Source organism: Eubalaena glacialis, chromosome 5 (genome assembly GCF_028564815.1).
Source record: "Eubalaena glacialis isolate mEubGla1 chromosome 5, mEubGla1.1.hap2.+ XY, whole genome shotgun sequence".
Classification (NCBI taxonomy): Eukaryota; Metazoa; Chordata; class Mammalia; order Artiodactyla; family Balaenidae; genus Eubalaena; species Eubalaena glacialis.
In genome coordinates this window covers 101,403,063-101,419,703 of record NC_083720.1, presented here as the reverse complement: position 1 = coordinate 101,419,703, position 16,641 = coordinate 101,403,063, and the positions used below count along the sequence as shown (strand labels likewise).

At 35.3% G+C, this 16,641-nt stretch overlaps 1 protein-coding gene across 3 annotated transcripts in view; it reads right to left on the bottom strand.

Annotated features, from left to right (window-relative positions):
• Nucleotides 1–16,641, bottom strand: part of BMP2K (BMP2 inducible kinase) — a 120,343-nt gene that overhangs the window by 65,155 nt on the left and 38,547 nt on the right. The window lies entirely within an intron of this gene.

Below are 16,641 nucleotides of genomic sequence, written 5' to 3'. Positions count from 1 at the left end.
GAGCTTAATCTCACAGGGAAATTGATTGTACACAAGACAAAAATAAGAACAGTAAACAACTAACACATTGTACTAAATTAACAGCCAAAACATTGGCTTCCTATGCCAATCATGAAGTAGCACATACAGGGTAACATGCTTCTCAAGTTAAAATATACAAATATCATTTGAGTGGGAATACTTCTTATATAGGATGTGGAAAATGTTACAACTTAATTCTATCACTATAGTTTGGCAAATACTAGTGATTGCCTACCCATCAGCCTCTCTGTCTCAGTGATGACAAAACACTGATGTGATTTAATATGAGACATCAACAGGATCAGATGGGTGAGTCCCTTTTAAAGTTCCAGGGGTTGAACACTGTTCTAAGGCAATAATGGGAATCTCGTTTCCTCTTGTCAGCAACTGATTTAGGATTGAATATGTAACCAATTTTGGCTATATGGGACATAAGAGAAAGTATGCTGAGGGTTGCAGGAAAGATTTTCCAACCAGAAAAAACAAAACAAAACAAAACAAAAAAAGGATTTCTATGACGAGGCTCTGCTCTTCCTTCCAGCTTTTGGATTTTGTTGTGTAAGAATATAATCTTTAGACCTATGGCAACCATATGTGGTCATGATGGAAAAAAGAATCAGAGAGAAAATGACCCAGAACACTGAATTACTTCAGCTACTGAATTACACAAGCCTTCCAGACCTCTCATGTAAGATTATAAATGTCCTCATTATTTATGCCACAGTCTGTTAACTGTACCCAAGAAAGCATCATATCTGAAACACACAGCCAGGTATTCTAAAACAATTACTTCTGTCACATATAAACAAAGATTTCCACCTTAAGTTTTTAAAACTCATTTTGGCAAAGGATATTTTGTAGCTTAATTATAATTTTAAAACAAAAAAAAATTACCAATAGCCTCATTCACCAGAGGGAAGACAGCAGAAGCAAGAAACACAGAAGCAAGAAGAACTACAGAAGCAAGAAGACAGCAGAAACAAGAAGAACTAGAATCCTGCAGCCTGTGGAACAAAAACCACCATCACAAAGAGACAGACAATATGAAAAGGCAGAGGGCTATGTACCAGATAAAGGAACAAGATAAAACCCCAGAAAAACAACTAAATGAAGTGGAGATAGGCAACCTTCCAGAAAAAGAATTCAGAATAATGATAGTGAAGATGATCCAGGACCTCAGAAAAAGAATGGAGGCAAAGGTCGAAAAGATGCAAGAAATGTTTCACAAAGATCTAGAAGAATTAAAGAACAAACAAACAGAGATGAACAATACAATAATTGAAATGAAAAATACACTAGAAGGAATCAATAGCAGAATAACTGAGGCAGTAGAACGGATAAGTGACCTGGAAGACAGAATGTGGAATTCACTGCTGTGGAACAGAATAAAGAAAAAAGAATGAAAAGAAATGAAGACAGCCTAAAAGACCTCTGGAACAACATTAAATGCAACAACATTCGCATTACAGGGGCCCCAAAAGGAGAAGAGAGAGAGAAAGGACCTGAGAAAATATCTGAAGAGATTATAGTTGAAAACTTCCCTAACATGGGAAAGCAAATAGCTACCCAAGTCCAGGAAGCACAGAGAGTCCAATACAGGATAAACCCAAGGAGAAACAAACTGAGACACACAGTAAACAAATTGGCAAAAATTAAAAACAAAGAAAAATTATTGAAAGCAGCAAGGGAAAAACGAAAAATAACATACAAGGGAACTCCCATAAGGTTAACAGCTGATTTCTCCGCAGAAACTCTACAAGCCAGAAGGGAGTGGCATGATATACTTAAAGTGATGAAAGGGAAGAACCTACAACCAAGATTACTCTACCCAGCAAGGATCTCATTCAGATTCGATGGAGAAATCAAAAGCTTCACAAACAAGCAAAAACTAAGAGAATTCAGCACCACCAAATGAGCTCTACAACAAATGCAAAAGGAACTTCTCTAAGTGGGAAACACAAGAGAAGAAAAGGACCTACAAAAACAAACCCAAAACAATTAAGAAAACGGTAATAAGAACATACATATCGATAATTACCTTAAACGTGAATGGATTAAATGCTCCAACCAAAAGGCACAGGCTTGCTGAATGGATACAAAAACAAGACCCATATATATGCTGTCTACAAGAGACCCACTTCAGACCTAGGGACACATACAGACTGAAAGTGAGGGGATGGAAAAAGATATTCCATGCAAATGGAAATCAAAAGAAAGCTGGAGTAGCAATTCTCATATCAGACAAAATAGACTTTAAAATAAAGACTATTATAAGAAATAAAGAAGGACACCACATAATGATCAACAGATCAATCCAAGAAGATATAACAATTGTAAATATTTATGCACCCAACATAGGAGCACCTCAATACACAAGGCAACTGCTAACAGCTATAAAAGAGGAAATCGACAGTAACACAATAATAGTGGGGGCCTTTCACACCTCACTTACACCAATGGACAGATCATCCAAAATGAAAATAAATAAGGAAACACAAACTTTAAATGACCCAATAGACCAGATAGATTTAATTGATATTTATAGGACATTCCATCCAAAAATAGCAGATTACACTTTCTTCTCAAGTGCGCACGGAACATTTTCCAGGATAGATCACGTCTTGGGTCACAAATCAAGCCTCAGAAAATTTAAGAAAATTTAAATCATATCAAGCATCTTTCCTGACCACAACGCTATGAGATTAGAAATCAATTACAGGGAAAAGAACGTAAAAAACACAAACACATGGAGGCTAAACAATATGTTACTAAATAACCAAGAGATCACTGAAGAAATCAAAGAGGAAACCAAAAAATACTTAGAGACAAATGACAATGAAAACACGATGATCCAAAACCTATGGGATGCAGCAAAAGCAGATCTAAGAGGGAAGTTTATAGCTATACAAGCTTATCTCAAGAAACAAGAAAAAATTCAAATAAACAATCTAACCTTACACCTAAAGGAATTAGAGAAAGAAGAACAAACAAAACACAAAGTTAGCAGAAGGGAAGAAATCATAAAGATCAGAGCAGAAATAAATGAAATAGAAACAAAGAAAATAACAGCAAAGATCAATAAAACTAAAAGCTGGTTCTTTGAGAAGATAAACAAAATTGATAAACCATTAGCCAGACTCATCAAGAAAAAGAGGGAGAGGACTCAAATCAATAAAATTAGAAATGAAAACGGAGAAGTTACAACAGACACCGCAGAAATACAAAGCACCCTAAGAGACTACAACAAGCTACTCTATGCCAATAAAATGGACAACCTGGAAGAAACGGACAAATTCTTAGAAAGGTATAACCTTCCAAGACTGAACCAGGAAGAAATAGAAAATATAAACAGACCAATCACAAGTAATGAAATTGAAACTCTGATTAAAAATCTTCCAACAAACAAAAGCCCAGGACTAGATGGCTTCACAGGTGAATTCTATCAAACCAGAGAAGAGCTAACACCCATCCTTCTCAAACTCTTCCAAAAAATGGCAGAGGAAGGAACACTCCCAAACTCATTCTATGAGGCCACCATCACCCTGATATCAAAACCAGGCAAAATTACTACAAAAAAAGAAAATTACAGACCAATATCACTGATGAATATAGATGCAAAAATCCTCAACAAAATATTAGCAAACAGAATCCAACAACACATTTAAAGGATCATACACCATGATCTAGTGGGATTTATCCCAGGGATGACAAGGATTTTTCAATATAAGCAAATCAATCAATGTGATACACCATATTAACAAATTGAAGAATAAAAACCATATGATCATCTCAATAGATGCAGAAAAAGCTTTGACAAATTCAACACCCATTTATGATAAAAACTCTCCAGAAAGTGGGCATAGAGGGAACCTACCTCAACATAATAAAGGCCATATACGACAAACCCACAGCAAACATCATTCTCAATGGTGAAAAACTGAAAGCATTTCCTCTAAGATCAGGAACAAGACAAGGATGTCCACTCTCACCACTATTATTCAACATAGTTTTGAAGTCCTAGCCATGGCAATCAGAGAAGAAAAAGAAATAAAAAGAATACAAATTGGAAAAGAAAAAGTAAAACTGTCACTGTTTGCAGATGACATGATACTATACATAGAGGATCCTAAAGATGCCACCAGAAAACTACTAAAGCTAATCAGTGAATTTGGTAAGTTTGCAGGATACAAAATTAATGCACAGAAATCTCTTGCATTCCTATACACTAATGATGAAAAATCTGAAAGAGAAATTAAGGAAATACTCCCATTTACCACTGCAACAAAAAGAATAAAATACCTAGGAATAAACCTACCTAGGGAGACAAAAGACCTGTATGCAGAAAACTATAAGACACTGATGAAAGAAATTAAAGATGATACCAACAGAGAGATATACCATGTTCTTGGATTGGAAGAATCAATATTGTGAAAATGACTCTACTACCCAAAGCAATCTACAAATTCAATGCAATCCTTATCAAATTACCAATGGCATTTTTTACAGAACTAGAACAAAAAAATCTTAAAATTTGTATGGAGACACAAAAGACCCCAAATAGCCAAAGCAGTCTTGAGGGAAAACAACGGAGCTGGAGGAATCAGACTCCCTGACTTCAGACTATACTACAAAGCTACAGTAATCAAGACAATATGGTACTGGCACAAAAACAGAAGTACAGATCAATGGAACAAGATAGAAAGCCCAGAGATAAACCCACGCACCTATGGTCAACTAATCTATGACAAAGGAGGCAAGGATATACAATGGAGAAAAGACAGCCTCTTCAATAAGTGGTGCTGGGAAAACTGGACAGCTACATGTAAAAGAATGAAATTAGAACACTCCCTAACACCATACACAAAAATAAACTCAAAATGGAGTAAAGACCTAAGTGTAAGACCAGACACTATAAAACTCTTAGAGGAAAACATAGGAAGAACACTCTTTGACATAAATCACAGCAAGATCTTTTTTGATCCACCTCCTAGAGTAATGGAAGTAAAAACAAAAATAAACAAATGGGACCTAGTGAAACTTAAAAGCTTTTGCACAGCAAAGGAAACCATAAACAAGACAAAAAGACAACCCTCAGAATGGGAGAAAATATTTGCAAACGAATCAAAGGACAAAGGATTAATCTCCAAAATATATAAACAGCTCATGCAGCTCAATATTATAAAAACAAATAACCCAATCCAAAAATGGGCAGAAGACCTAAATAGCCATTTCTCCAAAGAAGACATACAGATGGCCAAGAAGCACATGAAAAGCTGCTCAACATCATTAATTGTAAGAGAAATGCAAATCAAAACTACAATGAGGTATCACCTCACACCAGTTAGAATGGGCATCATCAGAAAATCTACAAACAACAAATTGCTGGAGAGGGTGTGGAGAAAAGGGAACCCTCTTGCACTGTTGGTGGGAATGTAAATTGATACAGCCACTATGGAGAACAGTATGGAGGTTCCTTAAAAAACTAAAAATAGAACTACCATATGACCCAGCAATCCCACTACTGGGCATAAACCCTGAGAAAACTATAATTCAAAAAGACACATGCACCCCAATATTCACTGCAGCACTATTTACCATGGCCAGGTCATGGAAGCAACCTAAATGCCCATCGACAGAAGAATGGATAAATAAGATGTGGTACACATATACAATGGAATATTACTCAGCCATAAAAAGGAACGAAACTGGGTCATTTGTAGAGACGTGGATGGATCTAGAGACTGTCATACGGAGTGAAGTAAGTCAGAAAAAGAAAAACAAATATCGTATATTAACACATATATGTGGAACCTAGAAAAATGGTACAGATGAACCAGTTTGCAGGGCAGAAATTGAGACACAGATGTAGAGAACAAACGTATGGACACCAAGGGGGGGAAGCGGCAGGGGTGGCGGTGGTGGTGTGATGAATTGGGAGATTGGGATTGACTTGTATACACTGATCTGTATAAAATGGATGACTAATAAAAACCTGCTGCATAAAAAATAAATAAAATTCAAAAATTCCAAAAAAGAAAACCCTAAAGACTCCACACACACGCGCGCACCCACACACACATACACACACACAAAACTGTTAGAAGTAATAAATTCAGTGAAGTTTCAAGATCAAATTTTTTTAAAAATGTCACTTTTATCAATTTGTTAGTCCTTCTAACACAGCAAACTCAGCAATGATAAGGCACTAGCACTCCAGTTCAGTGCAAAATGCTCAAAGGAAAAGTAAACTATTGGGGATAAACAACAGGGGAAAAGAGCTCCTACGATGACAGTCCAGAATCAGTACAGATTCATTCCGGAGTCTCCATATCCTCTAACTGCACGTATAAGAAACTGTACAACTCCCACCTTATAGATTTGGATTTCCATGTATATAATGTAGGGGAAATCAAATCAAACACCTCACAAGGCAGTTACCAGGAGAGAAAAAGATGATGTTTGGGAAAGGTACTTTAAGTAAAAGCTCTAACAATTCAGGGCATTTCTTTAAAAGATGCTCATTTAACATTAATTTCATATGCAAACATTAACAAGTTAGTAGCATTAATAAAGTGCTACTTAAGCTGCTCAAATTTTGATTAAAAAATTAAAGACAATGCTAAAACTTAAAATATATCTAGATACAGAAGTAGTATGGGTACAGGTCAAGATAAATCATTTATATAGCATTTGTTTTGAGATATTTTAGAGATTCCCCTAGAGCAATGATTCCCAAGCATAACTATGCATCAGAATTGCCTGGTGAGCTGGTGTGTGTGTGTTTATCTTGAATAGTTTCCAGGTTCTGACAAGTCTGAATCAGAAGGTCTCAAGTCAGGCCAAATACATACATTTTGCTAAACCACCCCTTACTCATTATTCTACTTTTGTATATGTTCTTATGAATATATAATAATATAAACTGATTATTAACTGGGGCGGCAGTGGGAGTCCCCCAGATGGTTCTGATGCACAACCTAGTTAAGTACACACTGAACCACAGTAAAAAAATTCCTGAAGGAACCATGGATTCTATACATCAGCAGTCCCCAACCTTTTTGGCACCAAGGACTGGTTTCGTGGAAGACAACCTTTCCATGGACTGCGGGGGCGGGGGAGGATGGTTCAGGCGGTAATGTGAGCGATGTGGAGAGATGGGAAGCTTCATTCCCTCACCCGCCGCTCACCTCCTGCTGTGCAGCCCAGTTCCTAACAGGCCTCGGACTGGTAGCAGTCTGCAGCCCAGGCACTGGGGACCCCTGCTTTATACCCATTCTCAACCATACATATAACAAAGTAAATTTATCCCTATGAATTAGGAAAATTAGGGGGGAAATGTTAACTAAGTTTTGTTCATAAAACCCCTGTTCCTAAAAATTAAAGTTTGATAATTTCATCAATCCTATATCAGACATAGATCTGGCAAAACGTTAAGTTTTCTACATAGAGAGATGATGTGTTCATCAACTATGATTTACACCTAAACATGGTAAACACTGTACTGGTCTTCAGCAGTGCCTGCTCTGAGAATGAAATGGAATAATTTGTTTATATTTCTCCAAATACTATATTTTGCAAAATTTTCTGATTAAGTATTAGTTAGCTAATATTATTTCTGTTTGAAGAATGCATTTAGTGGGAGGTAACTAGTTGAGACATTATAGTAATCCAAGAGAGGACCATTATCTGCTTGCCACCAATCCATATCCACCAAATTCTCCAACACAGAAGGCTTTCAGGACCAACCCAGTTCATGCTCCTCACTCCCTCAGGCACCTCTATATCGAGTTTTGACTATATTATCACATACTTCAATTTTTAACTCATTTTATACATAAGTCAAAAGAATTTATGGCAGTAACCACAAATTCCACTTATTATATATTTCTATGTCCAATTCAACATATTGTTCAATTCAAGCCCAGTTCCAGGCACGGTTGCTAAATTAATGTTAAATTTATACTTCCAAATATTGGATTACAAGAATACTACAAAACATTCCAAATGTTCTCAAAATCCCATGAAAATAAAAGAATTAATGACAGATATTGGTCTTTGTTATGTTAAAGAGGTGATTACTGGTGATGTCACTAGGTAGCTTCAGGTTGGAGGCTGGTCCCAGAAAAACCAACTACTGTGTATGATTAGAGGGTTGAAACTTTTCAGACTTTTTCCTATCCCACCTCCCAATCTCTGAGGAGAAAAAAGTGGTTAGAGATTGAGTTCAATCACATGACCAATGATTTAATCAACCATACCTATGTTAAGCTACTTCAATAAAAACTACAAGTAACAAGGTACAGAGAGCTTCATGGTTGGTGAACATACTAACATACTGGGAGAGTGGTGCATCCTGAGTCCATGGGAACAAAAGCTCCTGTACTAGAGACACTTCTAGACCTCATCCTATGTACCTGTTCATCTGGGTTTTTCATTTGTATCCTTTATAATAAAATAGTAGTCATAACTATAGCACTTCCCTAAGTTCTGTGAGTAGTTCTACCAAATTATCAAACCTGAAGAGGGTGTCATGGAAACACCCAAATTTGCGATCAACCCAGTCCATCAGAAGTGCTGGTGGTTCCCTGTCATCTGAAATGGGGGCAATCTTGTAGGACTGGGCCCACTTGTGGGGTCTGCACCTACTCTGAGTACTGTCAGAATTGAACTGAACTGATAGACATCCAGTTGTTGTCAAAGAATTGTTGTTGGAATGCAACCACTTATCTAGTAGTTGTACTTAAGGATGTATTTTATCTTCTACTTAGGAAGATGAGAAGTATTTCATCAAACAACAATTAAGAAACATTTAATGTAACCATAATTCAAAATGGATTTGTAGTGATCCAAAAGGTCACTACAAATTGGGTCCTTAATAAATATTTGTTCATACAATTAGGCTTCCTAATTGTATGCACAGCACCTCTTTAAAATTCTCACAGCTTTCTATTCCATACCATACAGCATATTTGATCCTGTTTATCAATCTGTCTCTTCCACTAGTTGTTAAGCAACTTGATGAGGGTCTCACACAATAGTAAGTGAAAAATAAATAATCAATGTGTTTAGAACATAACTGTTAAGTCACTTTTGAATTAACCAAACTGCTCTGAGAAAAGAAAAAAAAAAAGGTATTTTTTTTAACAAGGTTTGCCTTGTTAAACCTAACATACACTAATTTCTTTGACATAACCTGACTACAAGCAAAAAAGTTTCCCAATCACTGTAAGAAATCAATTTCATCAGACATAATTTGCATTCTGAATGTCCCTCAGTTCCTAATCAGTATTTTCTTTCCAAAGAACTGAAAAGCCAACTTGGAAAAAGTTACATAAAATTCGATACCATTAAATGTTTCCTGTAACTGAGGTTCTCAATCCGTTTTCTTGCCCAACATGAAGGACTCTACTCACTCCCCAAAATGATAGAGACTGTCAGTGGAACTGGGAGAAAAGTCTCAAAGTTGAGAAATATGACATTAAGAAACCGATTCAGCAAGGATCATCACTGTATGACAAAATCCTAGATGAAAGGTTTATGAGAAATAGGATAGTCACATGGTGTCAAAGTATCAAAAGGAAAAACATTCCTTTTCATGGGAGAAATTTGGGGGTCACTAATTTGGCACTAATATTGACATTATATGCTTCCTGATGTGATGGAATATGAAGTAACTAAACAGCATCACCTGTGAAGTACCTTTGTTAAAAACTTTTAACCTAATAAAACTTATGGCTTAAATTGCAGTTTACAGAAAACAGGGGCTAGGAGAATATGGAAAATGATAACACAAAGAAACAGACAAAGTCTGAGAGATTAACTCTGGCTAGCTTTCTTGTACAGTGTTCCATATGTGGAGTACAAAAATGAGGGGAGCAGGGCTACATTACAATCAAATGTAATACATAATCCTTGATTAATTACTAGTTTTGAAAGAAACTGTAAAACATGATTTTTGTTGATAAACTATTTGAAAGTAAGTGGTCCCTTTGGGACAATGACAAGTCTTGGCACATCCACAACTACTGAGAGGTATTAAAAATGTAATAGGCTGCTTGGGCAAGCACAGATGTTTAAGAGACAACCAAAAGCTGAGGCAGGGCTGAATGACAAGATTCATCTCTTACACGGGGTCACTCCTTCAAAACTGTGAGAGGTGGTTGTTTCATCTACTGTATGGAAACCAACACAGAGAGTCAAGCAAAATGAAGAAACAGAGGAATATGTTTCAAATGAAAGAACAAGATAAAAACCTCAGAAAAAAAAATAAAAATCCCTAATGAATGAGACATAAGTAATTTACCTAATAAAGAGTAATGATCATAAAGATGCTCACCAAATTGAGAATAGATGAACAGTGAGAACTTCAACAAAGAGATAAAAAATATAAAAAAAATAACAACTAGAAGTCACAGAGCTGAAGAATAAATAACTGAACTAAAAAATACACTAGAGGGGTTCAAGAGCAGACTGGATGAAGTAGAAGAATCAGTCAACTCAAAGACAAGGCAATGGAACTCAACCAATCAGAGCAGCAGAAAGAAAAAAGAATGAAAATGAGTGGAGATAGCTTAAGGGGCTTATGGGACAACATCAAATGGACTAACATTCACAATATAAGGGTCCCAGAAGGAGGAGAGAGAGAGAAAGAAGCAGAAATCTTATTTAAAGAAATAATGGCTGAAAGTTTCCTTAACCTGAGGAAGGAAAGAGACATCCAGTTCCAGCAAGCACAGAGTTCCAAATAAGAGGAACCCAAAGAGACCCACATCAAGACACATTATAATTAAAATGTCAAAAGATAAAGACAAGGAAACAACATTAAAAGCATCAAGAGAAAAACAACTTGTTACATACAAGGGAACCCCCATAAGCCTATAAGCAGATTTTTCAGGAGAAACTTTGCAGGCCAGAGGGAGTGGCATGATATATTCAAAGTGTTTAAAGAAAAAAACTTCTAACCAAGACTACTCTACCTGGAAAAGTTATCACTCAGAAGTGAAGGAGAGATAAAGAGTTTTCCAGACAAGCAAAAGCTAAAGGTGTTTATTACAACTAAACAGGTCTTACAAGAAATTTGTTAAAGGGACTTCTTTAAACTGAAAAGAAAGGGTACTAATAGTAACAAGAACACATATGAATGAACAAATCTCACTGGAAAGATAAATACAAAGTAAAGGTAGGGGATTAATCATTTATAAAATAGTATGAAGGTTCAAAGACAAAAGTAGTAAAAATAACTGTGATTACAATAATTAGTTAAGAGATACACAAGATAAAAAGAGGTAAATTGTGATATCAATAATATAAAGTGTAGACGGGAGGGAGTAATAATGTTGAGCTTTACAATGGGATCAAACTTAAGTAGTTTTCAACTTAAAATAGACTACTATAGATACAAGTTGTTATATGTAAGACTCACGGTAACCACAAAGCAAAAACCTATATAGCCATACCTCAGAGATATTGTAGGTTCAGTTCCAGACCACTGCAATAAAGCATATTGCAATAAAACTAGTCACACAAATTTTTTGGCTTCCCATTATATAAAAAGTTATGTTTACACTAAACTGTAGTCTATTAATGGTGCAATAGCATTATGTCTTAAAAAATGTGCATACCTTTATTAAAAAATACTTTATTGCAAAAATACGCTAACTATCATCTGAACCTTCAGAGAGTCTTCATAATAACAGCAAAGATCACTGATCACAAATCACCAAGAAAAATATAATAATGATGAAAAAGTTTAAAATACTGCAAGAATTACCAAGATGTGACACAGAGACACAAAGTGAGCAAATGCTGTTGGAAAAATGGTGTTGATAGACTTGCTCAATGCAGAGTTGCCACAAACCTTTCATTTGTAAAAAATGCAGTATCTGTGAAGTGCAATAAAGGGAAGTGCAATAAAACAAAGCACAATAAAACAAGGTACACCTGTAGTAAATACACAAAAGATAAAGAGAAATATAAGCATACCATTAAAGAAAACCATCAAACCACAAAAGAAGAAAGCCAGAGAAGAACATAGGAAAGAAAAGAACAAAACCATGCAGAAAAAAATCAGTAAAATGGCAATAAGCACATATCTAACTGTAATTACTTTAAATACAAATGGATTAAATTCTCCAATCAAAAAACACAGAGTGGCTGAATAAATTTTTTGAAAGACTAATCTATACGCTGTCTACAAAAGACTCACTTTAGATGTAAGGACACCCAGACTGAAAGTGAAGGGATTAAAAAAATATTCCATGTAAATGGAAACCAAAAGAAAGCTGGAGTAGCTATACTTATATTAGACAAAACAGACTTTAAAACAAAGACTGTAAAAAGAGACAAAGAAGGGTGATATATGATAAAGAGATCAATCCAACAAGAAGATATAACATTTATGCACCCAACATAGGAGCACCTAAATATATAAAGCAAATATTAACAGACCTAAAAGGAGAAATAGACGGTAATACAATAATAGTACGGGACTCTTATACCCTACTTACATTAATGGATAGATGCCCAGACAGAAAATCAATAAGAAAACATCAGCTTTAAATAACACATAGACCAGATAGACTTAACAGGTATATACAGAACTTTTCATCCAAAAGCAACAGAATACACATTCTTCTCAAGTGCATGTGAAACATTTTCCGAGACAGATCATATGCTAGGCCACAAAACAAGTCTAAAAAAATTTAAGACTGGAATCACAGGAAGCATCTTTGCCAACCACAATAGTATGAAACTAGAAATTAATTACACAAAGGAAATTGAAAAATTCACAAATAATGTGGAGATTAAAGAACACGCTACTGAGCAACCAATGGCTTAAAGAGAAATCAACAGAGAAATTAAAACCTTGAGACAAATGAAAATGAAATGTAACATACCGAAATATATGGGATGCAGCAAGAACATTTCTAAGAGGAAAGTTCATAGTGATAAATGCCTGCCTCAGGAAACAGGAAAAGTCTCAAATAAACAACATAACTTTACACCTCAAGGAACTAGAAAAAGAACAAACAAAGCCCAAAGTTAGTAGAAGGAAGGAAATAACAAAGATTAGAGAAGAAATAAATGAAATAGAGACTAAAAAGACACTAGAAAAGATCAATGAAACTAAGAGCTGGTTCTTTGAAAAGGTAAATAAAATTGGCAAACCTTTAGATAGACTCACCAAGAAAAAAAAGAGGACTCAAATAAATAAAATCAGAAACGAAAAAGAAGATCTTACAACTGATACCACAGAAACACAAAGGATCATAAGAGATTACTAACAAATTGAACAACCTAGGAGAAATAAATTCCTAGAAATACAGATCCTACTAAGACTGAATCATGACGAAATAGACAATCAACTATGCTCTAATATAAAATAATTTTTTTTAAAAATAGCATCTAAATAGCCAAAAATAAATAAATAAATAAAAAGAAAAAAAATAAATAGACAATCTGAACAGACTGATTACTACTAATAAGGAGACTGAATCAGTAATCAAAAACCTCCCCACAAACAAAAGTCCAAGACCAGATGGCTTCACTGGTGAATTCTACCAAACATTCGAAGAAAAGTTAATAGAAATCCTTCTCAAACTCTTCAAAAAACACAGGAGGTAATTCTTCCAAACTCATTTTACAAGGCCAGCATTACCCTGATACAAAAACCAGACAAGGGTATCACAAGAAAATTACAGGCCAATATCCCTGATGAACATAGATGCAAAATACTCAACCAACAAAACACTAGCAAACTGAATTCAACAATACATTAAAAGGATTATACACCATGATCAAGTGGGATTTACTCCAGGGATGTAAGGATGGTTCAACATCCACAACAGTCGATGTGATATACCATTAACAACATGAAGGATAAAAATCATATGATCGGGCTTCCCTGGTGGCGCAGTGGTTGAGAATCTGCCTGCCAATGCAGGGGACACGAGTTCGAGCCCTGGTCTGGGAGGATCCCACATGCCGCGGAGCAACTGGGCCCGTGAGCCACAACTACTGAGCCTGCGCGTCTGGAGCTTGTGCTCAGCAACAAGAGGCCACGACACTGAGAGGCCCGTGCACCGCGATGAAGAGTGGCCCCCGCTCACCACAACAAGAGAAAGCCCTCTCACAGAAACGAAGACCCTACACAGCCAGAAATAAATAAATAAATAAATATTTTTTTTAAAAAATCATATGATCATTTCAGTAGATAAAGAAAAACAGCTGACAAACTTTAACATCCATTTATAGTAAAAAACTCTCAACAAAGCAGATAGAGGCAACGTACCTCAACCTAATAAAGGCCATATATGACATATAAGCCCACAGCTAACACTGCACTCAAAAATGAAAAGCTGAAAGCTCTTCCATGAAGACCAGGAATAAGACAAGGATACCCACTCTCACCGCACTTATTCAGCAAAATATTGGGTTGGCCAAAAACTTTGTTCACGTCTTTTCATAACATCTTATGGAAGTCCTAGACAGAGCAATTAGGCAAGAAAAAATAAATAATAGGCATCCAAATTGGAAAGGAAGAAGTAAAACTGTCACTATTCACAGATGATATATATATAGAAAACCCTAAAGACTCCATTCAAAAACTGTTAGAATAAATGAATTCAGTAAAGTTGCAGGATACAAAATCAATACACAAAAATATGCTGCATTTCTATACACTAAAAATGAATGAATTAATTAATTAAGAGAAATTAAGGAAACAATCCCATTTACAAAAAGAATAAAATACCTAGGAATAAATTTAGCCAAGAAGGTGAAGGACCCAAATATTGAAAACTACAAGACATTAATGAAAGTAATTGAAGAAGACACAAATTGCTGAAAAGGTAATCCATGCTCATGGACTGGAAAAATTAATATAGTTTAAATGTCCATACTACCCAAAGCAATCTACAGATTCAATGCAATCTCTATCAATTCCAATGGCATTTTTCACAAAAATAGAACCAAAAATTCCAAAATTTGTATGGAACCCTAAAAGACCCCACATAGCCAAAGCAATCTTGAGAAAGAAGAACAATAATGCTGTAAGCATCACACTCCCTGATTTCAAACTATATTACAAAGCTATGGTAACTAAAACAGTATGGTACTGGCATAAAAAGACAAATGGAGCAATGGAATAGAATAGAGAGCCCAGATTAATTAAATAAGCCCAGATATGTATCATCAATTAATTTATGACAAAGGAAACAAGAATATACAATGGGGAAAAGACAGTCTCTTCAACAAATGGTGTTGGGAAAATTGAACAGTCACATGTAAAAGAATGAAACTGGACCACTATCTTACACCATACACAAAAATTAACTCAAACTGGGTTAAAGACTTGAATGTAAGACCTGAAACCATAAAATTCCTAGAAGAAAACATAGGCAGTAAGCTCCTTGACATAGGTCTTGACAATGATTTTTTGAACCTGACACCAAAAGCAAAAACAACAAAAGCAAAACTAAACAAGTGGGACTACGTCAAACTAAAAAGTTCTCACAGAAAAGGAAACTAACAACGAAATGAAAAGGCAACCTACTGAACAGGAGAAAATATTTGCAAATCATATATCTGATAAGAAGCTAATGTCTAAAATAGAGAACTCATACAATTCAATAGTTTTTTTAAAAAATCTGATATTAAAATGGGCAGAAGATCTGAATAGACATTTTTCTAATGAAGACACAAATATGGCCAACAGGTGCATGTAAAGATGCTCCACATCATTAATTTTAAGGGAAGTGAAAATCAAAACCACAATGAGATATCAGCTCACACTTGTTAGAACATCTATTATCAAAAAGACTAAAAATAGCAAATGTTGGAGAGGATGTAGATAAAAGGGAACCTTTGTGCACTGTTGGTGTGAATTAAAATTGGGGGCAGCCACTATGGAAAACAGTATGGAGGTTCCTCAAAAAATTAAAAATAGAACTACCATTTGATCCAGCAATTCCACTTCTGGGTATTTATTGGCAGAAAGTAAAAACAGTAATTTGAAAAGATATATGCACCCCCATGTTCATTGTAGCATTATTTACAATAGCCAAGATATAGAAACAACCTAAGTGGCCACTGATGGATGAAAAGATTTTAAAACTGTGCCATACACACACACATACACACACACACACACACGAATATTATTCAGCCATAAAAAAAGAAGGAAATCTTGCCATTTGCAACAACATGGATGGACCTCTAGGGCATTATGCTAAGTGAAGTAAGTCAGACAGAGAAAGACAAATACCATATGATTTCTCTTATGTGTAGAATCTTAAAGTATTTTTTAAATAAATATAAAAAAAACTAAGCTCATATGCAGAATAGATTGGTGGTTGCCAGAAGTGAAGGGTTGGGGGATTGAAAGAAATGGGTGAACTGCTTTTGTTCTTTTCTTTTTTTTTTTTTTTTAGTTTAAATAAATTGAAACTTTTTTAATGAGGGGGGTAGGGTTATTCTAGATTTTAAGTGACATTACAATCAAATTCAGTACATAATTCTTAATTAAATTCTAGTTTTGAAAAAACCATAAAACATGTTTTTGTTGGTGGTGAATTATTTGAAAGTAAGTTGTAGATTCATGTCATTTTACTCATTAGTATT